The sequence below is a fragment of the Aythya fuligula genome, chromosome W (assembly GCF_009819795.1).
Source record: "Aythya fuligula isolate bAytFul2 chromosome W, bAytFul2.pri, whole genome shotgun sequence".
NCBI lineage: Eukaryota > Metazoa > Chordata > Aves > Anseriformes > Anatidae > Aythya > Aythya fuligula.
Genome location: NC_045594.1, coordinates 18,446,384 through 18,473,318, shown reverse-complemented (window position 1 = coordinate 18,473,318; position 26,935 = coordinate 18,446,384). Strand labels below are relative to the sequence as shown.

Sequence of the window (26,935 nt, the reverse complement as noted above, 5' to 3'; positions counted from 1 at the left end):
ATGTCCTTTGCAATGTCCCTTTCCCTGAAGGAAAAGCTGAGGTACTCAATAAGTGCTTTGCCTCAGTCTTCACTGGTGGTCAAGTTTCCTATGTCTGTCAGGACCATGAACCTCAAGGAGAGGGTGAGAGGAACGGATTCCATCCCACTGTGACAGTGGACCGAGTCCAGGACTGCCTGATGAAATTGGATGTGTATAAGTCCATGGGGCCAGATGGTATACATCCCAGGGTGCTGAGAGAGATGGCTGATGTGGTTGCCGAGCCGCTCTCCATCATATCTGAAAAATCATGACTGTCGGGTGAAGACCTGGGGACTAGAAAAAGGGAAACATTGCTCCCATTTTTAAGAAAGGGAGAAAGGAAGACCCAGGGAACTACAGGCCGGTGAGCCTCACCTTTGTGCCTGGGAAGATCATGGAGCAGTATGTGCTCTCTGTCGTGCTGTTTATCCTTTCTGGGCCCTGGTTTAAGATCGTTATGGTACTGTGTGGTGTAACACTGGCTTATGATACAATGAAATTTCTGGTCATGACTCTAACCTGGTATTTGTACTCAGCACTGTCATCGACTCTATACTTTGGAAACCTTTGGTAGTTCTACTCGAGTGGGCAGCCGAGCTCCACTACGACCGCTCTCTCACTCCCCCTCCTCAAAGACGAACGGGGAGAAAATACGATGAAAAGGGCTCAAAGGTCGAGATAAGGACAAGGAGATCACGCAGTAATTATTGTAACAGGCAAAACAGACTCGGCATAGGGAGACAGTAAGATTTATTGCTCATTACTAACAAGCTAGAGAAGTGAGAAACAAAGGAAAGAAACCAAAAGCACCTTCCCCCCCCATCCACTCTCTTCCACCTCCTCCCCCCGAGCGGCGCAGGGGAACGGGGGAATGGGGGTTATGGTCAGTCTATAGCACTTCTTCTCTGCCGCTCCTTCTCGGTCACTCTCGTCCCCTGTGCTGTGGGGTCCCACCCACGGGATGCAGTCCTTGATGAACTGATCCGGCGTGGGCTTTCCACAGGCAGCAGCTCTTCCAGAACTGTTCCAGATATGGGTCCGTACCACGGGGTCCATCCCTCAGGAGAAAACTGCTCCAACCTGGGTCCTCCACGGGCAGCAGCTCCTGCCAGGTCACCTGCTCCTGCGTGGGCTCCTCTCCACGGGCTACAGGTCTGGCCTGGGATCTGCTCGGGCAGGGGTCTTCCACAGGCGGCAGCCTCCGTCAGTGCAGGTCCACCTGCTTCACCATGGTCTCCTCCACGGGCTGTAGCGTGGAACCCTGCTCCACCGTGGTACTCCATGAGCTGCAGGGGGACATCCTGCTTCACCATGGTCCTCACCACAGGCCGCAGAGGACTTCTGCTCCGGCGCCTGGAGCACCTCTCCCCCTCCTTCTTCACTGACCTTGGTGCCTGCAAGGCTGTTCCTAACTCCTCTCACTCTCTCAGCTGCTGAGTGGCACAGCATTTTTTTCCCCTGTCTTAAATATGCTTTCACAAAGGCGCAAAACAGCATTGCTTATTGGCTCAGCTCTGGCCAGCAGTGGGGCCCTTACCAAACATGGGGCAGCTTCTAGATCCTTCTCACAGAAGCCACCCCTATGGCCCCCTGCTACCAAAACCTTGCCACGTAAGCCCACTACAAAAGCAATATCTTGGAAACTATTAACAATTACACCTATAGCCTTTTTTCATCAGGGATCCAATCTGTCGAGGGGAAAGGGGATGATATTTTTTCCTACTTGTTCACTCTTCCTTTCTCCTTCACCGCCCTCTTAACCTCCAAGCTTGTTACAATAGTTCTTCAAGATCCTTGGGATGTTTAGACCAGCATGTTCTTATTGTTATGTCTCCTGAATGCGCTTCAGATTTTGTTTAAGGTTAGACAACTACTTAGGAATGTCATCCAGAGATCTGTCCTGAGGTGGGATAGTTGTGAGTGGCAGGGAGTGTGGGAGGATATGGGCAGGTTTCTAAAGCAGTGGGCACCTCCAGTGTTTTGGAATTTCACCCCTGAACAACTGCAAAATCCTAAAAAACTGGCAGAATGCTTGAAAAAAGGGTGTCATGACTCTGGCAGTTCCAAAGTGACACAAATCACTGTAGCATGCTGGGGTCTGGCCCATCCTTATCGAGCTTCAATTGATGCTACTATCAACCTAGTTACAGACCCTGCGGCCACTCCAAGTCCTGTGACAGGCCCAACGGCCACTCCAACCCCTACAATGGACCCTGCAGCCGCTCCAGCTCCTGCAGCCGCTCCAGCTCCTGCAGCTGCTCCAGCTCCTGCAGCCATTCCAGCTCCTGCAGCCGATTCCAGGACAACATGTTAAGGCATGCACAAGATAACGAGACAGCCAGTATGGCTTCACCAAAGGCAGATCTTGCCTAACCAATCTGGTGGCCTTCTATGATGGAGTGACGGCATTGGTGGACAAAGGAAGGGCGATGGATATCATCTACCTGGAGTTGAGCAAAGCCTTTTCTATGGTCCCTCATCACATTCTTCTCTCTAAATGGGAAAGGTATGGATTTGAAGGATGGACTGTTAGGTGGATAAAGAATGGGTTGGCTGGTCACAGCCAAAGGGTTGTGGTCAACGGTTCTATGGGTGGAGGCTGGTCACAAGTGGTGTCCCTCAGGGGTCGGTCTTGGGACTGGTGCTCTTCAACATTGCCATCTTATCTTCCAGATTGGTGCTGTGACTACATCCCTGGGGAGCCTGTTCCAGTGTGCGACCACCCTCTTGGTGAAGAACCTTTTCCTGATATCCAGTGTGAACCTCCCCTATCACAGCTTGACTCCATTCTCTTGGGTTCCATTGCTGGTCACCAGAGACAAGAGATCGGCACTTCACCTTTTCTCCCCCTTGTGAGGAAGCTGTAGACCACGATGAGGTCTCCCCTCAGCCTCTTTTCCAGGCTGAACAAACCAAGTGACCTCAGCCACTCCTCATATGTCTTCCCCTCTAGGCCCTTCACTATCTTTGTAGCCCTTCTCTGGACACTCTCCAATAGTTTCACGTCCTTTTTGTACTGTGGTGCCCAGTGTATGTGTGCTATTTCTAATGATAAACAGAAATACTATAGGAAAAGATCATTGTGGGCTTCAGGAAATAACAAGGAAATACTAAAGTGATGAAATACTGAATTTATGATTCAGTATCTAAATCTAAATATCAGTCTAATAGTTGTTGTGGCTTCACACTGACGGAGAGCTAAGCTCCACCAAACTGCTCTTTCACCCCCCCTCTAAGGAAGAGGGGGAGAAAATAGGATGAAAAAAGGCTCATGGATTGAGATGAGGACAGGGAGATCACTCATCATTTACCATCAAGGACAAAACAGATTCAGCACAGGGAGATTAATATAATTTATTGCCTATTGATAACAGACTAGAGCAGTGAGAACTAAAAGAAAACTACCCCCCCCCCCCCCCCTTCTACTTCCTTTCCCCTCTGAATGGTGCAGGGGAATGGGGGTTGCAGTCAGTCCACAATGCTTTGTCTCTGCCACTACAGCTTCAGTCCACAGGATGCAGTCCTTCCTGAACTGATCCTGTGTGGGCTTCCTGAATACTGTAGTTCTTCAAGAATTGCTCCAATATGGGTCTGTACCACGGAGTCCATCCTGCAGGAGCAGACTGCCCCAGCATGGGTCCCCCGCAGGTTGCAGCACCTGCCAGATAACCTGCTCCACCATGGGCTCCTCTCCACAGAATCCTGTGAGGACTCTCCATGGGCTGCTGGCTCCTTCAGGTCAGATCCAACTGCTCCACTAGGGGGTCTGCCATGGGCTGCAGAGTGGAAATTTGTTCTGCCATGGTATGGTATACCATAGGCTTCAAGGGGACAGCCTGTTCCACCATGGTCCTCTCCATGGGATGCAGGGGAATTTCTGCTCCAGTGCCTGGAGCACCTCCTCCTTCTCCTTCTTCACTGACCTTGGTGTCTGCAATGTTGTTTCTCACACATTTTCTCATTCCTCTCTCCCAGCTGCTGTTATGCAGCATTTTTTTTTCCCTTTTTAAAATATGCTTTCACAAAGGCATAACCAATGTTGCTCATTGGCTCATCTTTGGCCAGGGGTGGGTCCCTTTTGGAGCCATCTGGAACTGGCTCTTATCTAATGTGGGGCACCTTTGGGACTCTTCACAGAGGCCACCTCTGCAGCCCCCCTGCTACCAAAACCCTGCCCAATACAGCAGTGTATCTAAGCAGATTTTTGGTAGCTTCAGACTCATGAAGCTCAAAGGAAATGAAAACCAAAGAAAACAAGCAAACAAATCTGAGATGCACCTGAGATCACAATTCCATTACACAGATACTGGAGAGGTTTCATCACAGACTGAAGATAGCCAGATCTTGTGGAAATGCCAGGATTAGAGTTCTTGAGTCTCTAAAATCTGATTCTGCTTCCACTGAAGTCAGGATCAAGATTCTTCAGTTCTTGTACAGATTCAAGACTGGGAGCTCTGGTTGGGAAGAGCTACTGTGTAATATTCCTAAAATGTTCTTACCTATACATTGGCTTAGATCTGATGCTGCAGTAACTGGCATTATATAAAGCCAGAGAGCGAGAAAATACAGATCAATAATAAGAACTGTTTGTCTTTGCAAGTAACCTAGTAATTACATCATTATTTATCATTGCATCGAAATTCTTTGTCTATTGCTTTCAAGTATTCTTGGCAATATTGGAAGGCCTAAGAAGGAACACTAGGTACTCTTATCTTTCACATTTTATAGGAATCTTCACTTAGAAAAATAAAATCAAAGCACTCATGAAATAGAACACTGGCTACATTCCTGGACAAGATGTTTCTTCATGTCCTCTGAGAATGGTAATAAAGAAACCAAAATAATAAAGAATGTAAGAATAAATAAACCTGTTCTAGCGGCTCTTAAAATTAAAAAAAAAACAACACACACTGTTAAACTGCTAAGAGAAGCAAAGGTAAGAATGATATCACAAGAAAGAGAAATTCTATGGTCTTATAAAATGCATTTATTTAATTTATTATCTGTACATTAATTAATATTCCTTCAGTGTAATATATAGTCATAACAAATTTTCCTAACTCTTTTCAAAAGGGTCTCACTGCTGCAGCTCCCCCATGCACCCATTTCTCACAATTAGGTAGTCTTAAGTGCTTTAGAAAGAGTTTACATTAGAAAAAATAAAAAACCTTTTTTTTTTTGTTAGCCTGGTGTTTTTCTTTCATGAAACAGGTGAAAAAAGCAGTGGCCACTGTACTCAGGGAAATATGGTTAATTTATAAAAGCACAAAGCTGGTTAAGAAGATTGACCTCGCAAAAGTAAGGAAACATCAACACAAATTCTTGAAAGCTAGTCATCAGTAAGTACTATTTTACTTCGGGGTCTTCCAGCAAAACATCCCTCTCTCCATCACTCAGCCCCCTTCCTCTATCCCTCCCCCCCCCCCCCCCCCCCCCCCCCCCCCGCTTCTTACTTTTACGTGCTCCCTCCTTCTTGGCCTGTCTCTTGCTATTCCTCTTCTGTGTTCTCTCTTCCCTGCATGCCCTTGCTCTCTTTTTCTCAATCTCCCTCTCTTGTTCCATTTCACTCTGTTATAAATGAAGTCTCAACTCAATCTGAATTTTGTAACATTTATAAAACAAACATTTATAAAAGGTATAAAAGGCAAGTAAACAGCACTGGGTGTATGGGGAGTCTATGTTCCACCAACAGGCACACACGAACATCAAACATTCTAAATATACAGAACATTGCTTTTACATACTAAACCCGAGTATGCCTATACATGTACATACGTACAATCAGGAAAGGTAACAAACAATCCTTTCAGTTCCATGACTTACTAAACTCGAGTACACCTAAACATATGTACAATCAGAAAAGGTAACAAAAAATCCTTTAAGTTCCATGACTCAACAGTCTCCATTTTCCATTCCTTTTCTTGATTACAAACAAGTCTCCATTTTTCATACTTTTTGAACAATATGTCTTGCTTTAAGTTGTCAAGCAACTTGGTCTTCAGGCCTTATGTATCCTGTACTTCCCAGGCCGAAGAAAAAGCATATCCATCTCCTTTTCAAGGCCAATAGGCCTGGGTCAAAAGGCACGTCCAGATCAGCAGGGGGCATAACAGCAAAAACCTTCAATGGCTGTAGCAGCAGAGGGGCCCATGGCATAGCAGTCGGATCAGTAAAGGAGCCCGCAGCTCCCCCACTATCTGGCAAACCACATGTGTCTGACTGTGGTCCCACATGGCTCTTTAAGGCCTCAGAGACTGCTTGCCAGGTGTCGAGCAATCCCACTGCAACCTTGCCGTTTTTAGTTGCAGAGTCCCACACCTTGACCTCAGTTTGGTCCCATATTTCAGGCTCATAAACTGTCCAATTGTTAAGAAGGAGAATAAGCTGTAAGGTTACCAGGACAGTCTTTGTTCCTAAGGACGTATGATTCCCCATAATGTGCAACTGCTTACCAGCGAGGGCCAGTCGTGTGTGTGGGTCCGCTTCTCTCATCCTGAGCTTCTCTCCAGCTCCGGTGCGCCTATTTCCAGTGACTTTCTGTACGAGCTTCTTTGAGCGGTTTGCTGAGTTTGGCCGAACCTATCTTCATGAGGCGATCAATGTGCCTGTTCCCGTCCGGGTCTCTGTTCTCCTAGCCTGTTCCTTTTCATTCCTGCTTTCTGCTTCTTTATCACAGAATCACAGAATCACAGAATTTTCTAGGTTGGAAGAGACCTCAAGGTCATCGAGTCCAACCTCTGACCTAACACTAGCAGTCCCCACTAAACCATTTCCCTAAGCTCTACATCTAAACGTCTTTTAAAGACCTCCAGGGATGGTGACTCCACCACTTCCCTGGGCAGCCTGTTCCAGTGCCTCACAACCCTTTCAGTGAAGAAGTTCTTCCTAACATCTAACCTAAAACTCCCCTGGCTCAACTTAAGCCCATTCCCCCTCGTCCTGTCACCAGGCACGTGGGAGAACAGGCCAACCCCCACCTCGCTACAGCCTCCCTTGAGGTACCTATAAAGAGCGATAAGGTCGCCCCTGAGCCTCCTCTTCTCCAGGCTGAACAAGCCCAGCTCCCTCAGCCGCTCCTCGTAGGACTTCTTCTCCAGGCCCCTCACCAGCTTTGTCGCCCTTCTCTGCACCCGCTCAAGCACCTCCATGTCCTTCTTGTAGCGAGGGGCCCAAAACTGAACACAGTACTCGAGGTGCGGCCTCACCAGAGCTGAGTACAGGGGGACGATCACCTCCCTGGCCCTGCTGGTCACACCGTTCCTGATACAAGCCAGGATGCTGTTGGCCTTCTTGGCCACCTGAGCACACTGCTGGCTCATATTCAGCCGACTATCCACCATCACTCCCAGGTCCTTCTCTGCCTGGCAGCTCTCCAACCATTCCTCTCCCAGCCTGTAGCTCTGCTTGGGGTTATTGCGCCCCAGGTGCAGGACCCGGCACTTGGCCTTGTTAAACTTCATGCAGTTGACCTCAGCCCATCGGTGCAGCCTATCCAGATCCTCCTGCAGAGCTTTCCTACCCTCAAGCAGATCGACACACGCACCTAACTTGGTGTCATCTGCAAACTTACTGAGGGTGCACTCAATGCCCTCGTCCAGATCATCGATGAAGATATTAAAGAGGACCGGCCCCAGCACCGAGCCCTGGGGGACGCCACTAGTGACTGGCCTCCAACTGGACTTGGCTCCATTCACCACGACTCTTTGGGCCCGGCTATCCAGCCAGTTTCTAACCCAACGAAGCGTGCGCCAGTCCAAGCCAAGAGCAGCCAGTTTCTTGAGGAGAATGCTGTGGGAGACGGTGTCAAAAGCCTTGCTGAAGTCAAGGTAGACCACATCCACAGCCTTTCCCTCATCCACCCAGTGCGTCACTCTGTCATAGAAGGAGATCCGGTTCGTCAGGCATGACCTGCCTTTCATAAAGCCATGCTGACTGGGCCTGATCGCCTGCTTCCCCTGCAAGTGCTGCATGATGACTCTCAGGAGGATCTGCTCCATGAGCTTTCCTGGCACTGAGGTCAAACTGACAGGCCTGTAGTTTCCCGGGTCTGCCCTCCGGCCCTTCTTGTAGATGGGCGTCACGTTTGCTGTTTATTGATGACATAACTTCATCGTGTTGCCTTTTTTATTTTTATCTTAAGGGTAGGCTCCCCTCTTATACCCTTCTCTCCACAGCAGTTCTTTTCAAAACAACTTTTCATTGGTCAAACAACTTTGCATATAACAGCAACAGGAAACACCCAGAACCTTCCATGCCTTAATGGCTGGAGAACAAGAAACCCCAGACTGCATGGAGTCTCCTGAATCACCCTTATTTGTTCCCTCTGAACTCTTTTATATTCCTGATGGCCTCATCGTTAAGAGTCTAATGTTATCTCAACCACGGGGCTTTCCAACCCCCATGGCCACACTCCCAAATCTCCCCCTTCTTTATTAATATCAACCATCTTCTTGACAGGAATTACCACTCCATATACAAGATCTCTCTCTCTTTCTTCCTCCTGCATACGTTTCTCTCTTGCCCTTTCCCTTTCTCATTGTCACTTGTTCTTTACTGGACTCTCCCTCCCCATCTCTTGGGCTTTCTTTCCCACACCCTTTCATTTTATCTTGCTCCTTCTCTGTCTTTCCTGCACTCTTCCTCTCTCTTGCTTCCCCTCTCTTTCTCCTTATCTTTCTCTCTCACATGCTCGTCATTCCCCCTGCACACTCTTCCTCTCTTGTACATGCTCTCATTCCCTCGCATGCACTCTCTCCCTTCATAGAACTGTCAGAGTTTGAATTTTCTCTTTCATTCAGAAGAAGACAAAAAAAAAAAGTTTTACTGCAGTATATATTTAGAAAAGAAAATATTCTGTCTGTCTATGCACAGCACAGGGTACTGCAGACTTGCTGAGAGTATTTGTAGGAGAGAAAGTCACAGATAATGAAAATTGTATGGTGATTCAGTTATTCTTCCTTGGACTGCATGGGAAGAAATAAAGACTTTTGTTCCCAGCAGCCACAAACTCTCCAAGCATTGGGCTGTAGACAGGAATAAAAGGAATGAAGTTTTAAGGCCAGTTTTATATAAGAAATCAGAATAGATCATGACAATAGTTTCAAACATAATCAAAGCCCTAAAAGTTCTAATAATATTGTCTGTGACTGCTACCTTCAGCTATTCCTTTATCGTGAGGGAGAGTGAATTAGACTCAGCGAGGCCATTTGATTGGAAGCAATAGCAACTCTGTAGGGCTTTCTACCTGCTGAATAGAGCCCACTGTGCTCATTTCCTTGTTTTAGTATATTTTAGAGCTTTTCTTCTTCTGTTCTGTCTATTTCAACAAAATGAAAACAGAGCTTGGAAGTAAGTTTTATGAGCTGTTCCTTTCTAAAATTGCAGAATTTACCACTGTCTGCATGGAAAAAATAGTCTTTATTTGTGAATTTCAGTGGTTTGACTGCTGCCATGTAAACACGGTCCAGAATCATGAACTTTTGTTGTGATAAGTGAAGTTCATAAAATCAAGATGTTTCGTATTTCCTTGCAATGAATTTAGGAAGAAAAGTCTGCCAATTTTCTTTTAATACGGCTACTGCAGATAGGGACTTGCCAATACTCAGAGATGCATTTTTCCAGCTTGTGCCAGGTTTTGGGTTGATTAACATTAACATAATGTTGATTAACATTAGGTATTATCATATCAATATCAGCTGATACTTTTTTTTTTTTTCCCTACAAAACAATGGATCATTCAAAATTTTAAAATTCAGCATACTAAATGGCAAATAGGTGATTCAAAGAATTTTAAGAAAGGCAGAAAATATATATTCTGCAAATTGAAATAGTGCTAACCAAAATGAATATTGGCAGTAATGATATAAGTCAGTACTCAGAGACCCCTCCATAATATTTGCTTTAGAATACCTCCAGCTTCTAGCCTCTGAAAGCACATTTTCTTTACTCTCTATTTATGTTGTTCTCTGAAGGAAGCCTCAAGGGAAAAAGAGTGTATGACACTCCAGTGACTCACGGAAAGCTGACTCCACAATCAGTATGACTGTAAAGTAGGTATGTTTATTCAGCGCTGGGCAGTTTGGGGGGTAGTCCCACCAAAGTCATGCGCACCTAACGTGGCAACTTGCCGTGGTTATATGCAGTAAAGAGTTACATATGCATGAAGTTTCCCAATACGACTATACATATGCATAACCTGTCCCTGCTTAGTATTAAAATTAGCTACAAGAAGTCATTTCCATAAATTCCTCTTGTCTGCGCTTGCTCAGTGCCTTGTGGTGGTGGGCGCTGAGGGTCGAGGGGATGAAGTAAGATGTCTTCATCAGGGTTGAACTTTTCACCTCATCTCTCTGCTCATGCTCTCTGAGGCCTTGGTCACAATCTGGGCCATAAGGTTGGTTTGATCTGGTTCTTGGGGTCTGAGGGGCTCCTGTTATCTGGAGGCCTAAGCGCAGCACAGGCACAGTACATAGCATCTATTCATTCTTAATCAATCACTCTCTAATTTCGAATCTCAATGATTCAGTCCCCCCTTTTCTGGAAAATCTAGTAAATTCTGTTACTTAATACAAAAATTATTCTTCCCAGTCTCTATGATATGTACCCCTCAATACCTTGCCATATACTTTTGTCAAGGAAGCTAATATAGACATTCATTGTAACAATTTCCAAATCCATACAAGTATTACAAAAGACAATATTAAACTTATACCAATTAATATAAATAAAACAATAATTAGTTGACACAATGTGTTCAAAATCCCATTTGCAGTTGGCGACCATCCAAAGAGTGTATCCCACCAGTTGTGATTTGTGTACTTGATCAACTGGTGGGACACCATTGATGCCAAATAGAGAAAATCACACCCGACGATTCTAACAAAGTTACAAATACAAAAGTTAGAATGATTTCTGCTAGGGAGAGTTATGTACTCCTTATCTACTTCTACAAAATCACAAGCAGTTCTTAAACACACAGCCGTGACCAACATATACAAGCACAGTTTTTTGACTAGTATTTGGATGAATTTCAAAGTGGCAAACACCTTGCTCCATGTGAAGACATACATCCTGAGCATCAATTGTATTGCTTTCACAAATCCCTGTTGTTTCCAGGTAACACATGATTCTAGATTTACAGACTGCCAATTTCCATTCTCCATCCGTGCCCATGTTCTATGCTCTGAAGGACAGAGCACTGTTTCCTCATGGTTTAATCCTAGTGCAATGATCGGGTGGGTAACATAAGCTGTGGCATTATGTATAGTAAGCACAAAGGCAGTAGCCATGTTAACAATGGGATCATAGGTAAAATTCACCAGAGTCCACCAAGGTTGGAACTTCTCAAAATCATTGGTATTGTCCCAAACAGTCTTTTGGACTTCAGCTGGAAAAAATTCCTTCACTTCCTTCCCTAACGATCAAGGCAGCCGTTGCCTGCATCCATAGCTGTGCTTGCATACAACTAAGAGCTAAAGATCTAACTTTCCATTAATGCTCTTATCCTCTGTTGTTACAGCTTCAGACCAAGGCCACTCACCATTCTCTATTATCATAGAGGCACCTTCTTGAATCACAATTAAAACTTATAAGCCATAGAAATAAAACAATTCTGTTAACTAAATTCCTGCTAACTATATTACTAAATACTCCTGACCGTAATGTCCTCATTTTGCTCGACTGAGCTTTAGTTTCAGTTCACCGTCACCTGGCGTTACTTTCCAGGGGGCTTCTGGAGCTTTCTTCACTTGAGAATGGTGAATCCAGGCACTCTGTTCCTTGATCTCAATTGCGGTAGAGGTTGTAAGAAGCACCTGGTATAGTCCTTTCCACTGTGGTTTCAAAGTTTTCTCTACAAGAGACTTAGTTACCTCTCAGGCTTTGGCAGTCCTAGTGGGGAAAGCCTCTGGCCATCCCGAAAAGGTATCTGTCAACACCAGTAAATATCGACACCCCCCTTTTCTTAGAAGTTCAAAAAAGTCAATTTGCCACTGTTTCCTGGGCTCATGGCCTTTTCCAATTTGACAGTTTTGGTTTGGGGGCATTTTTGGGGGTAGTCTGGAGACAAAGATCACATTGTTATTTGAGTGATGGTAGCATATAAGTTCCTGGCAATATTTTTTTTCAATTAGATAATTATGCAAAGCATCTATTCCCCAATGTGTTTTCTGGTGTTCTTTCTTTACCGGTGACCACAATAAATTGGAGGGCATGACTGGCTTCCCTTCCCTTTTTGGTAATAGCCCATCCCTCTTGGTTATATTTTCCCTTTTGTCTTTTGATTAATTTTCTATCCTTTTTGTTATATACAAGGTTACCTTCAAGGGGAATTTGCCTGTCTGGAGTCAGGGCTCCCTCAGTTGCTACCTCACCTTCTGCTGCTTCTTTTGCCTCTCTGTCCGCCAGATCATTTCCTTCCTCCAATTCTGAGCTCACCTTCTGGTGTGCCTCAGTGTGCATGATTGCTACCTTTTCAGGCAGCTGAACTGCTTCCCATAATCTCATTATTTAGTCCGTATAGATGTTTATTTTCCAGATTCTATTATGTCTTTGCAAGTGGTAACTGCATACCCAGCATGTCGTTTTCCGCTGATGACGTAGCTGCTCCCATATTTCCACATCATCAAAAGGAGTGTCTTTCAGATCTGGACGGCTGGAGTAGGTAGCTTCAATGGTCTCCAGGCAGTCATGGTGTACTGGCTCTCCTTGGTTTCTGCTGATTTCAGGAACCTTTGTGGGGAAAGCCAGTGACCGCCTTTCACTTCCAGCACTGTGGACACTGTGTGAGACACTAGTACAGTTATTTTCTGTCCCAAGGTGAACTTGCGTGCTTCCTGGATACTTAGCACCACTGCTGCAACGACTCTGAGGCATCCTGGCCATCCCTTGGCAGCAGCATCCAGCTGCTTAGAAAAATAAGCAACTGCCCTTTGATATGGGCCCAGGTCCTGTGCTAGTTCCCAGGGCAATCCCCTGTTTCTCATGGGAGAAGGGGAAAAATGGTTTATTCACATCTGGAAGTCCCAGAGCTGGGGCTGACATGAGAGCCTTCTTTAGCTGGTCAAAGGCTCACGTGGCCTCCTTTGTCCATTGGAGGTCCCTTTTCCTATTTGTAATGAGTGCATACAGTGGTTTTACAAGCAATCCGTAATTATAGATCCACAATCTGCACCACCCCCCTGTCATTCCCAAAAAGGTTCACAGTTCCTTTATTGTCTTGGGTTTCAGGGTTTGACATATCGCTTCTTTATGATCTTGCCCCAAGGTCCATTGTCCGGCACTAATCTCATAACCCTGGTAGGTCACCTTCTGCTTTACCACCTGAGCCTTCTTCGATACCCTGTAACCCTGTAGTCCCAGAAAGTTTAGGAAGCTTACTGTCCAGGCCACACATGCTTCTTTCTGTCTGGGTGGCTATTAGGATGTCATACTGCAACATCCTTCCTTCTCCTGATGGGGCTTCCCAGGTCTCCAAGTCCTTTGCAAGTTGTTTTCCGAACAAGGTGGGTGAGTTCTTAAAGCCCCGAGGCAACATTGTTCATGTGAGCTGTGTTTTACGCCCACTCTTAGGGCTTTTCCAATCAAATGCAAAGATTTTCTGACTGGCTTCATGGAGAGGGAGGCAAAAGAAGGCATCCTTCAGGTTTAAAACGGTAAACCAAGTTAGCTCTGGTGTTAAGCATGTTAATCAATTATCGGGCTAATTCCTTCTCTATCTTCTCTTTTCAAGAGGTACTGTTTAAGTGCATTTTTTTTTGTCTTCCCTGGTACATTAGAAGATCATACTCTGGAAAACACTTGACTTAGGATTTCCTCACTAATTTCCTCTTTGGTCTCAATAGCTGTCAATATCAAACTCAACACTTCCACATATCTTTGATCATTTACCTCCAGAATAATCTCCCCATTTTTAAATAAAATGGTTGCATGTAATCTTTACAATAAATCTCTCCCTAGGAGTGACTCCGGGGAGTTGGGCATGTATAGGAACTTGTGAAAGCCCCACTGTTTCCCATATTTCAATGGTTTGCAGAAATATGCTCTTTCAGATTGGCCAGTTGCCCCCTTCACTACAACGTAATCATTCCCCACTGATACTAATGCTTTATTTAAAACTGAATATATTGCCCCCACATCCACCATAAGTTCCACCTCTTTCCCTTCTTCCCCAGCTTCATTTTTATAACCAGTGGATCTGCTGGGGTTGATTCCCCCGGTCCTCTTCAGTCGTCTTTTGCACGCGCGACTATCACCTCCCTTACCCGGTTCCCTTTTCCATTTCTTTTCCATTCTGGGCATTCATTTTTCCAATGCCCAAATTTCTTACATAGGGCACATTGCTCCTTGCCTAGCTGGTGCTGTTCCTGTCTGGGCCTCCTTTTTCCTTCTTCCCTAATAACTGCTATCAGCCTCTTCTGCATATTTAATTGAGGAAGATAACAGTCCTCTCTCCTTCCAAATTGCCCTGTGTGCATGCACCACACCAAAGGCATATTTCAAATCTGTCCAAATGTTTGCCAGCTCAAGAGCTCTTATCAAGGCGATGATTTCCACCTTTTGGGCTGATGTTTGTTACCGCATATCCTGTGAGGCGAAATCCCTGGCGGACGAAGCTGCTGCCATCTATATACCAATCCTCCGCATCTTCTAGGGGTGTTTCCTTTAAATCTGGTCAGCTGGAGTATACTGTGTCCGTGGTCTTGATGCAATCATGAATGGGTGATCCGGAAACTCTGTTACTGAGGAAAGAGCCTGGGTTCGCAGTATTAGTGCCGAAAAAATGTAGTGAACTAACAGTCCATTATACACATTCCTTTTCTTCTTCAGTAACTATCATTTGCATATTGCAACAGTGTCCCCTTTTCCTGAAGGGGTCTTTCAAGCTTCAAGATCACAGTTCCCAAATATGGTGGGGCTATTCTTGAACCCCTGTGGTAACACTCTCCAAGTAAGCTGAGTTTTCCATCCTCTATTGTTATTTTCCCACTCAAAGGCAAAGAATTCCTAGTTTTCAGTTGCCACGGGCAGGCAGAAAAAGGCATCCTTTAAATCTAGTACCATGAACCAAACTTGACTGTTTTTCTCATTTTGTAATTCCAATCATTTTTTTCCCAATTTAAATTTCAAGCATTGAAAAAAAGAAAAAAAAACTTTTCCTGTTGGACAGTTGCTCCTATTACATTTACATTTACAGACTAATTAACACAGAGAAAGAAACTCCCATAACCAACAAAAAATTCAAGCTTCACTTCTTCATTCCCTAGCTTTATTTCAAGCAGTGGACCTGCTAGGCTAGATGCCCCAGGTCCCCAACATTCCTGACTGTTGTAAGTTTATCCTGCAACCTAAGACAATTTCTTTCCGGTATCAGGGGCTGATTGCCCTAGAAAGAGGCTAATCAATTGCCTCTGTTTTCTGAAGCCAGGTTCAAAATTTTTTTTTATTTATATATATGTTATTATTATTATTCTTTTCTCTTTGAAAGTTCCCTGAGATTGCCAATGGGACCGCTGAGCTCACACATGAACTCAGGTTGTTTTAAGTGTTGGCTGCTTTTCTGTTTCCATGACAACTCTCTGGACCCATCATGGTCCCTCTGCCCCAGAGGGCTCACACAGGTGATTTTGAGATCACAGCCTCCTGTTGAGGCAGAACTATTAACATTCCTACATCCTCTTCCCCTGCTCATTCAACTTCAAACAGCTCTGTTAAATACTACATGCCACACCTTTAACACCTTCAACAACTCTTTTAACCATTCCTTTATCTTTCTCCAGCCTGTACTTTTCTCATGCCAACACCAAAGGCTCAGTCAGGGTCCAACTTAATTCCATACCTTTTCCCTCCCAGATGCTATACAACATTTCATCCCATTTTCCTTCTCTCCTCGAAAACATTAATTCCAAGATAGTGTTATAGTCGATTGATCCACAAAGTGGCCATTTAGCTTATATTGTGGCCACCACTGACTGCAATACTTAGTGAAAGTCCTCTTGCTTTCTGTGCCCCCAGTTCTAGCAATATCCTTCAAATGTGCCAATATGCACCCAAGGAGGCTTTCTTTAAAACGTCATTGTTTTGGATATTATCCATTTCCTTGATTTCCCATTCCCTTTTATTTGTTTATTTATTTATTTATTTATTATTATTCCTCACTAGTTACTGTCCCTTGTTTCAATTTCCACGCAAACCGTTTTACTGCGGGTTTTTACTATCTTTTCCTTATCTTCTTCTCCAATGTCCCAGTTCTCTGGGATTAAACTCTTCTTCCCACATACAAATTTTACTATTTCAGATTATTAATGAGCCCCGTTCCAATCACAAATCCATGGGACTGCGGGAAAACACCTGAAGCACTCAGACTTCCGTCTTCTAGACAAACATTACCACCTTTTCCACAAAAATTTACATTTCAACAGGACCGAATTTCAAGGCGAATGCCAATTTTTCTCATGCACTTTGTTAGTAAGCCCATATAAAACAAGGAATCACTCCTGTGATATGGGGGTTTAAAAGGTATTGAGGCCTAAATAAATTCGCTCTCCCCCTTCTTAACAAATTCCCAGGGCTCAAGCCCCAACCACCAAAGAAATGACTCTCTCTCTGTTCTACCGCTTTGATAATCAGTCAGCCCCCTTACCCCAGTACTTGGGAAACTGACCAAACACCACAGCAAATATAGCAAAACTTCTAAACTGTTAGTTAGATAATGCTCCCGCCTTTTTTCTTGTCACACTCAAAGCATTTATGAGCAAAAATAGGATCACAAGATACACCACCAGGCCCATATATTAGGCACCACCAATGAAAACTTGGATAAAACAGCACTTCTTTTCGGTCTGTCACACACTTCATTCGTCTCCACCCAGTCCCCTCGCGGAGAATATGGAACTGCAGATCGGAACTCCGCACTCGCTTTGCAGGGATGCTGCATCTCACTCACACAGCACAACCATGCAATCACACAGAGAGGCCTCTAGCACATCTCATTCATACCACAAGGATATAATTTAGAATGATAACCAACCAAACAAGTATTGTCTCTGACTGTGTTCTTCGTGGAGTGACTTATTCCACTTTGTTTCAAAGCCATACACTTACACAAATACTTTCAACAGAAAATACCTGGACATTTAAGAATAAGACATATAACTATTAACACTCCAGTTAGTATTCCTCCAGCAGCTGAAAATATTACCCAGGTAACCTTGTCACAATTGTGAGAGGCCTGCTTACCCTTCTCCTGCTTCTTATACAGTCATTAGCAGGTCTATCCTGGCTCCCAAAACCGGGATGCAGCGGTAACCTTGGATTTGCTCAATCTGCTCCCAAGATCACTAGCGGCCACTCTATTGGTCAGCAAATCCCCCTCGACCGCTCTATCGGTCAACCTGTAGGGTACCCTCCTCCCTTATGGGGACTATGCTGCACACCAGACATCTCTGTGCAATTTACCAGCTGCCCCAGCCATGCGTACGACTTACAGGCCCTACCTGTACATACCATTTGTCCGCAGCTTCAGGAGGTCCTTGTCTGCTCCCGTGGTGAGTGGCTGAGAGTGGAATCCCCTCCGAGCAAAATACTCTAGTCGCACCTAGGGGTGTCCGCTCCGCAGCTGACCCCCAGCCAAGAAGTGTGTCTCCTGGCTGGCTCGCCAAAATGACTTGCGGAAAGCTGACTCCACAATCAGTATGATTTTAAAGTATGTATGTTTATTCAGCACTGGGCAGCACAAGGGGTAGTCCCACCAAAGTCACAGAATCACAGAATTTCTAGGTTGGAAGAGACCTCAAGATCATCGAGACCAACCTCTGACCTAACACTAACAAGTCCTCCACTAAACCATATCGCTAAATTCTAAATTTAAACGTCTTTTAAAGACCTCCAGGGATGGTGACTCCACCACTTCCCTGGGCAGCCCATTCCAATGCCTAACAACACTTTCGGTAAAGAAGTTCTTCCTAACATCCAATCTAAAACTCCCCTGGCGCAACTATAGCCCATTCCCCCTCGTCCTGTCACCAGGCACGTGGAAGAACAGACCAACCCCCACCTCACTACAGCCTCCTTTAAGGTACCAGTAGAGAGCAATAAGGTCGCCCCTGAGCTTCCTCTTCTCCAGGCTGAACAAGCCCAGCTCCCTCAGCCGCTCCTCGTAGGACTTCTTCTCCAGACCCTTCACCAGCTTCGTCACCCTTCTCTGGACTCGCTCGAGCACCACGATGTCCTTCTTGTAGCGAGGGGCCCAAAACTGAACACAGTACTCGAGGTGCAGCCTCACCAGAGCCGAGTACAGGGGGACGATCACCTCCCTAGACCTCTTGGCCACACTGTTTCTTATGCAAGCCAGGATGCTGTTGGCCTTCTTGGCCACCTGAGCACACTGCTGGCTCATATTCAGCCGACTATCCACCATCACTCTCAGGTCCTTCTCTGCCTGGCAACTCTCCAACCACTCATCTCCCAGTCTGTAGTTCTGCTTGGGGTTATTGCGCCCCAGGTGCAGGACCCGGCACTTGGCCTTGTTGAACTTTATGCAGTTGACCTCAGCCCATCGGTGCAGCCTATCCAGATCCTCCTGCAGAGCTTTCCTACCCTCAAGCAGATCGACACACGCACCTAACTTGGTGTCATCTGCAAACTTACTGAGGGTGCATTCAATGCCCTCGTCCAGATCATCGATGAAGATATTAAAGAGGACCGGCCCCAGCACCGAGCCCTGGGGAACGCCACTAGTGACTGGCCTCCAACTGGACTTGACTCCATTTACCATGACTCTTTGGGCCCGGCTATCCAGACAGTTTCTATCCCAACGAAGCGTGCGCCAGTCCAAGTCAAGAGCAGCCAGCTCTTGAGTTGTTAATCCAAATGACACAATGTTGTGTCATTTGAGTCAGAATTTCATCCACTGTATTCAAAATACAGAAAAGGCAAAATGTTTTTTCACATTAGGGTTTGGTCGGAACACTTTGAGGCATGCAAAGCCTTGAAGTAAAAAAGAATGCCTCTTTTGCAACTATTATAGCTGTACTATACAGGCTAGCAGTTATTATATAGGAGTTATTTTGTACCATTTACCAGAGTTTTAGCTTTTGCTTTACTGGAACAGTTTTATATGGTTTTGTGAAGTCATGTTTGCCTTATAAGATATATGTATCTAAGTAAGATAATAATTGAGAACTAGGCGGAGTATGTGTTAGCAACTGATGTGCCACAAAATGCTGCCAAAATTATTTTCATCTGAGAGCTAACAAAATGGTTAGCTTGACTGCCCTTTGAGATACTGCATGGCATCTATCACACATTTCATAAATTAATTTAGTTTTGAAAAATCACTTCTACAAACCACTCCTTTAGTAGTTAGTAATCTGAAAAACATGGAGTTTGATTCAGAGAACACATAGAAAAGGTCACTTACATATATGTCAGAGTACGTGCATCACTAATTAATAATGCGGTTTGTTAGGTGTCAAAAAGAAAAGACACCCTTGTTTCTTCTTTCACAATTTTTACAACAGTCTAGTTGAAATATTGCATTGGAAAGGTATATCTAATGTAAGTTTAAAATGTAACCATATTTAGATTCATGGGAAGAAAATTAAATGTACTGGCAAGTGTATTGGTTATTTAGATGCTGCTCAGATGGAAGTTCTGTTTAAAATAATGAGAAACACACTTATTACTGTATTTCCATCAGGTTCAAACACCTGCTAATCCAATCCATTTCTGACAGAACAGGGTTAATACCTGTATCTAGTCTTGTAGGCATGGGAAGATACTTGATTGCTACATTAATGACAAAAAACATTTGTCCTATTTTTCTTCCTATATTTACTTGTAATGATACTGAGGCTTTGAGGAATGCTTTGGCTTTCTTTCATATAGTCTGGATAAATTGTTATCTCCCTTTTTGAATGCAGCTTTACCCATGGCAAACAGTAGTCTCTGGGACATCACATTTCCTTGTTCTTTCTCTTTTGTGGTGTTGAAGAGGCATGCTTCTCATTGTACCAGACACATGACCAATTCTGACTTTATACAGAGGACTCAAGGCGTTGTCCATGTAGTTATCCTTTCTTGTAAGTTTTATGCATGGTTTTAGCAGACCTAAGATGACCACACAGGTACACAAGCGCATACAAAAATCTGACTTCAAATTCCCCTTTTTAGATTAAGAAGCGTAAAAATGGAGCAAAGGAAACTGAATGATCAAGCCAACACTTTGGTGGACCTGGCAAAGGTTAGTAGGCAATTATATTTGTTTGTATCTTCATTCATCCTTTCAAAATGAAGAATCTGTAATTGAAAATGTTATGCACTCTACATGCAAATACTGTTAACAAGTTTGTTATTTCTAGAAAATGAAAATATATATCTATTTTGGATTAACATTTATTAAGTGAAACATCTTGTTTATGGTTCTGACTGAGGTTTGAATGTGCATGTTATTTTTTGAACATTGGGAAAAGATTTTACAACTGGGGGGCTGATCCTGAGAGCTGCTGAAACTGACTGCAGTCATCATGGCAAATGCTTAGCCTGAAATTGGACTAAGCAAAGTTTGTGTAGTGCTATATAGTAAAGAGGTTTCCTTTCTGGTGACAGAATATACTGTGAAGGACTATAGTTGCAGACTGAAATTAGGGGTTGTAGTTTTCCAGTCCTATTCTCTTACAAAGCAGTGACTCTGGACAAGTAAGTAGGTCTGTATTTGTTCCAAGCTTTCTTAATAAATAAGAGCTACCAACGTATATATTATAAGCTGATATATTATAAGGCTTTGTTAATCTTATTTAAGCCATTTGAGAGCAATTAAAAGAGGCTGTTCAGTTGCAAACTGTTAGTGGAAAAATATCAGGCCCAAGAGAGGGGAAGCTGCCACAGCTCCATGACCCCCAGGTCCAACCAGTAGCAAAGTTGAAGATGTATTCCCAGTAGTCGTATGTGCACAGAGCAGACATATATAGCACATCTATACATGGCTGACCACACAGATCTCAGATAGGCACAGAGAAAGAACCAATGGCCTTCCCCTCTCTGTCTGAGCAGGATCAAAAAATCACAGAATCAGAGAGTGGCTGAGGTTGGAAGGGACCTCTGGAGGTCATTTGGTCCAACACCCCTGCTTAAGCAGGGACACCTAAAACAGGTTGCCCAGGGCCATGTCCAGGCAGCTTTTGAAGACCTCCAAAGAGGGAGACTTCACAACCTCTCTGGGCAACCTGTTTCAGTGCTCCATCACCAGTGCAGTAAAGAAGCACTTCCTGATGTTCAGAGAGAACTTTTGGTGCTTCTGTTTGTGCCCATTGCCTCTTGTCTTGTCACTGGCACGGTGGTTTTACCCAGCTGGGCAGCTAAACTCTACCACAACCGCTCTCTCACTCCCCCTCCTCAAATGGAAAGGTGAAGAAAATACAATGAAAAGGGTTCTAGGGTTAAGAGAAGCACAGGGACATCACTCAGCAATTATTGTTACAGGCAAAACAGACTCGGCATAGGGAGATTAATAAAATTTATTGCTTATCACTAGCAGACTATAACAGTGAGAAACTAAAAACAAACTAAAAACACCTTCCCTCCATCTCCCCTCTTGTACGTCCTTCCCCCAAGTGGTGCAAGGGAACCTGTTGGGGAATCCGAATGGGGGTTGTGGTCAGTCCATAATGCTTCTTCTCTGCCACTCTTTCGTGGTCATTCTCTTCCCCTGCTCCAGCGTGGGGTCCATCCCACAGGATGCCGTCTTTCCCAAACTGATCCTACATGGGCTTCCCACAGGCAGCAGCTCTTCAAGAACCACTACAATATGGGTCCATACCAAAGGGTCCATCTGTCAGGAGCAAACATCTCCAATGTGGGTCCCCCACGGGGGCAGCTCCAGCCAGATCACCTGCTCCTGCACGGTCTCCTCTCCACGCTCTACAGGTCTGGCATGGAGTCTGCTGTGGTGGGGGATCTCCATAGGCCACAGCCTCCTTCAGGCCAGATCCACTTGCTTCACTGTGGTCTCCTCCACAGGCTGCAGCATGAAGATCTGCTCTGACGTGGTACACCATGGGCTGCAGGGGGACAACCTGTTCCACCATGGTCCTCTCCACAGGCCACAGGGGAACTTCTGCTCCGGTGCCTGGAGCACCTCCTCCCCCTCCTTCTTCTCTGACCTTGGTTTCTGCAGGGCTGTTTCTCACTCCTCTCTCTCCCAGCTGCTGTTGCTCAGCAATTTTTTCCCTTTCTTAAATCTGCTCTCACAGAGGTTCAAACAACATCACTTATTGGTTTTGCTCTGGGCATTGTTGGGTCCCTTTTCGACCTAGCTGAAACTGGCTTTTATCTAACATGGGGAATCTTCTGTCTTCTTCTCACAGAGGCCACCTCTGCAGCCCCCATACTACCCAAACCTTGCCACGTAAACCCAATACAACTGGGCACCACTGAAAACAGTCTGGCTTCATCCTCTTTGCATTCTCCCTTCAAGTATTTATATAGGTAGATAAGATCCCTCTCAAGCCTTCTCTTCTCCAGGCTAATTCCATTATAGAAGTCATTCTGACTATTCCTCCTCCTGATAATTTTCTTGTTGTTCATGTGCCTGGAAATGGTTTCCAGGATTAGCTGCTCCATCATCTTCCCAGGGATCAAGGTGAGGCTGACTGGCCTGCAGTTCCCCAGGTCCTCCTTCTTGAAGATAGGAGTGGCATTTGCTTTCCTCCACTCTTTTGGCACTTATCCCAATCGCCACGGTTGATCCAGGATTATCAACAGTGGCCTCGCAACGACATCTGCCAGCTCCCTCAGCACTTGTGGGTACATTCCCTCAGGGCCCATGGACTTATGAATTTGCCTAAGTATTCCCTGACCTGATTCTTTTCTACCAAGGGTACATCTTCCTTGTTCCAGTCTCTGGAACCTGGTATTCCTGAAGGTCAACCTTATTAGTGAAGACTAAGGAAAAGAAGGCATTCAGTACTGTGGCCTTTTCCATGTCCTGTGACACCAGGTTCCATGACCTGTTCAGAAATGGGCCCACATTTTCCTTAGCCTTCCTTTTCTCACCTATGTACTTTTACAAACCCTTCTTGTTGTCTTTGATATTCCTGGCCAGATTCAGTTCCAGGTAGGCTTTGGTTATCCTCTCTGTGTCTCTTCATTCTTAGACAATGTCTCTGTATTCCTCCCAGGTTAGCTATACCTGTTTCTACCTTCTGTATACTTACTTTTTATGTGTCTTCTCTTCCAGGAGCAACTTGTTCATCCATGCAGGCCTCCTGGCATTTTTGCCTGACTTCCAAGTCATCGGGATGACCTCTTGAGCTTGGATGAGGTGATCCTTAAATATTAAACAGCTTCCTTGGGCCACTCTTCCCTCTGGGGCCTTATCCCACAGGACTCTACAAAGATCTTTGAGTAGGTCAAAGTGTGCTCTCCTGAAGTCCAGGGCTGTGATCTTGCTATGCGCCCTCCTCCCTACCCTAATGATCCTAAACTCCACCATTTCATGATCACTGCAACCAAGGCTGCCTTTGACTTTCACATTCCAAACAAGTCCTTCAGTGTTGGTGAGAATGAGGTCTAGCATAACACCTCTCCTCATTGGCTTTGCTCTTCCACCCGCCACTGCATCTTTATGCTCTCTTATGGGTATGCAGTCAAGATTTTATCGCAGCTAAACACACACTACTTGCTTCTTGTTGATTGTTTTTTTTTAAACTTAACTAGACTTACAGAGCTGATCTGGGAATATTCAACTAACAAGCTAGAGAAGTGAGAAACAAAGGAAAGAAACCAAAAGCACCTTCCCCCCCCATCCACCCTCTATCACCTCCTTCCCCCGAGCGGCACAGGGGAACGGGGGAATGGGGGTTATGGTCAGTCTGCAGCGCTTCTTTGCCGCCTCTCCTTGTTCACTCTCGTCCCCTGTGCTGTGGGGTCCCTCCCACAGGATGCAGTCCTTCCTGAACTGATCCTGCATGGGCTTCCCACAGGCAGCAGCTCTTCAAGAACTGCTCCTGATATGGGTCCGTACCACGGGGTCCATCCCTCAGGAGAAAACTGCTCCAACCTGGATCCCCCATGGGCAGCAGCTCCTGCCAGGTCACCTGATCCTGCGTGGGCTCCTTTCCACGGGCTACAGTTCTGGCCTGTAATCTGCTCATACAGGGGTCCTCCACAGGCCGCAGACTCCTTCAGGGCAGTCCATCTGCTCCACTGTGGTCTCCTCCAGGGGATGCAGCATGGAACCCTGCTCCACCGTGGTACTCCATGGGCTGCAGGGGGACATCCTGCTTCACCATGGTCCTCATCACAGGCCACAGGGACTTCTGCTCCAGCGCCTGGAGCACCTCTCCCCCTCCTTCTTTACCAACCTTGGTGTCTGCAAGGCTGTTTTTCACTCCTCTCTCTCCCAGCTGCTGTTCCTGTGCAGTTCTCCCCCCCCCCCCCCCCCCCCCCGCATCTTAAATATGCTCTCATGGAGGCGCAAACAACTTCAGTTTTTGGCCTGGCTCTGGCCAGCAGCTGGGCCCTTATCTAGCATGGGGCAGCTTCTGGATTGTTCTCCCAGATGCCACTCCTATGCCCCCCCTGCTACCAAAACCTTGCCATGTAAATCCACTACAAGTGTTCGTTCCCCTTTTGCTGTATATAATTATATCCCAACCAAACCAGGACATATCTGACAACTTCAGTTACTGCTTCTGGTAATTGATAAGGATTTTTCAGATATTATTTCATTTAGATTAGTTTTCTTTCATAGAATCATAGAATCATTAAGGTTGGAAAAGACCTCCAAGATCATCTGGTCCAACCAGATTAACCAGATCCATACCCCTGCCACCAATGTTAGCCACTAAACCACATCCCTAAGTACTACATGCAGCCTTTCCTTAAACACTCCCAAGGACTGTGACTATACCACCTCCCTGGGCAACCCCTTTTAAGCAGAAAAAAAAAACAACAAACACAACAACAAAACCCAACAATAACAAAAAAACTTTTCTCCTTAAAAGTATGAAGGTATTCAATAATCAGAGGAAACACAGAAGAGGCAAGTGTACATCACTGTTCTTTGTAACCTCTGGTCTCCTTGTGGCTTACAAAACTCTGTTTGCAAATCTTATGATGGTGCATTTTGAAGCATTTAAAGGTCTAAAAATATGTGTTGTTTTGTTTAATTCATTAAGAGCTTGACATTTCAAATACTACTCAAAATAGCAGTGTTAAATTTCTGCTCGACAAATTTATCACTAGTAGGAAGTTTGTCATGAATCTGCAGGTACAGTTATTTCACAAGACTAGACCTTGTTATAATACTTCTTCTTCTTCTTTTTTTTTTTTTTTTTTTGAAATGCAAAAAACATTTAGGAACCCTTGTAGAGTTGCATTACATTTTACAATATATTTATGTGAAATATGTTTATCTGATTCGTGTCAGTATGGAACAATGCTAGGGCTGCATGGTATGATGAATGTGACCTTCTGTCTTACATACCCTTGTATAACCACAAGTCTAAGAAAAACAGAATAGTTAATGTATATAATTATTGTATCTTGCAAAGGAATGTTTTATCAATTCGTGTCAATAGAGACCTTGAAGGGAAATGTATTTGTAGGCTTTTCCTTGAAGTCTCTCATATCTGGGGGGTTTCAGAATAACTGCTAACTATTATGACTATTGCATGGGACACTATGCAAGTTTCTGATATCTGGCCAGGAGATTAAGGAGACGGGGAGAGCTGAAGAACGACTAAAAGACAAAGCTTGCAGGGGACTCTGCACAAGTCTCTGACATACAGCCAAGTTGGACAAAGGAGAAGGACAAGAGGGAGGAAGACTATGAGCCTTCAGCACGAGAGACCCCCAGAGGGACCACCGGAGACTGATACGCATGCTCCAGTAGGAGGGTTTGGATTCCTGAAACTAATTATCATAACCCTGTTTTTTCTAGAAGTAGTAATGAATATGTATTAGCCTAGGAGCATAAAAATCAGCTGCTTGATGTAACTGGTGTGCGTCTTGGTGGAGCAGAGACTCCTGGAGCACCCAGCGCTGTTTGCTTACCTCTATTCCTTTAATAAACTGTAAACTTTGATTATAGTTCTATTTTGAAGACTGAGCCATTTATTACATGTAAGATTTCTCTAAACCTTTATTTATATCCTTCTACTTTCAGACTCAAAACATCATGTATGACATTATTTATGACTTAAATGAAAGAAGTGAAGACTTTGAGAAGATAATTGTTGCTCTGGAAACTAAACTGGAAACTTTAATTGGTAGCATTCAAGCCCTTCCTGGACTGATTAGCCAGATAATCATCCAACAACAGTGGGATCTTCTTGAGTTTCAAATACAGAATTATAAACACGTTGCCTACTGTGCTGAGCAATCATGGCCTTTGTCATGAAGGAGATCCTCCTCCACAGCACCACCAACTTCATCAGAGAGTAGCAAGAAAAGAATAAGTTAACCACAAAATAAAGACTTTTTTTGCCATCATATGTTCAATATTTTAACTTTTATTATAAAGCCCTATGGTTCTAATCAGTGTTATCTGGGTTCTGATGTTGGAACCAAGGAAACCTGAACACAGTTTTTTAGGCCAAAATGAGTGAAAACTGTTTTCCTCATTTCTTTCTCTCAGATGCAAGGTGAATATACCTATTACTGCTATATTAAATTTTTCCTTCTGTAATTTAACTTTTTTATTCGTGCATTTCAAACAAACTTTATTACTACAGTATATAATAATATTAAAAAGGTGAAGTTTGGCACATACTTGCCTGGTTACTTGTATTTTAATGGGCTTAACTCTAAGCCTTCAAGAAACAAAATTCAAGCTTAATTACCCCTTCCATATAAAAATTTATTCTCTAAACTTTGTTTGTACTGAAGGTGGAATATAAATACAAAAAAAAAAAAA

At 44.5% G+C, this 26,935-nt stretch overlaps 1 pseudogene; it reads left to right on the top strand.

The window, feature by feature from the left end:
• LOC116501387 lies at window positions 1–26,482 on the top strand (annotated as a pseudogene).
• The last annotated feature ends 453 nt before the right edge of the window (window positions 26,483–26,935 follow it).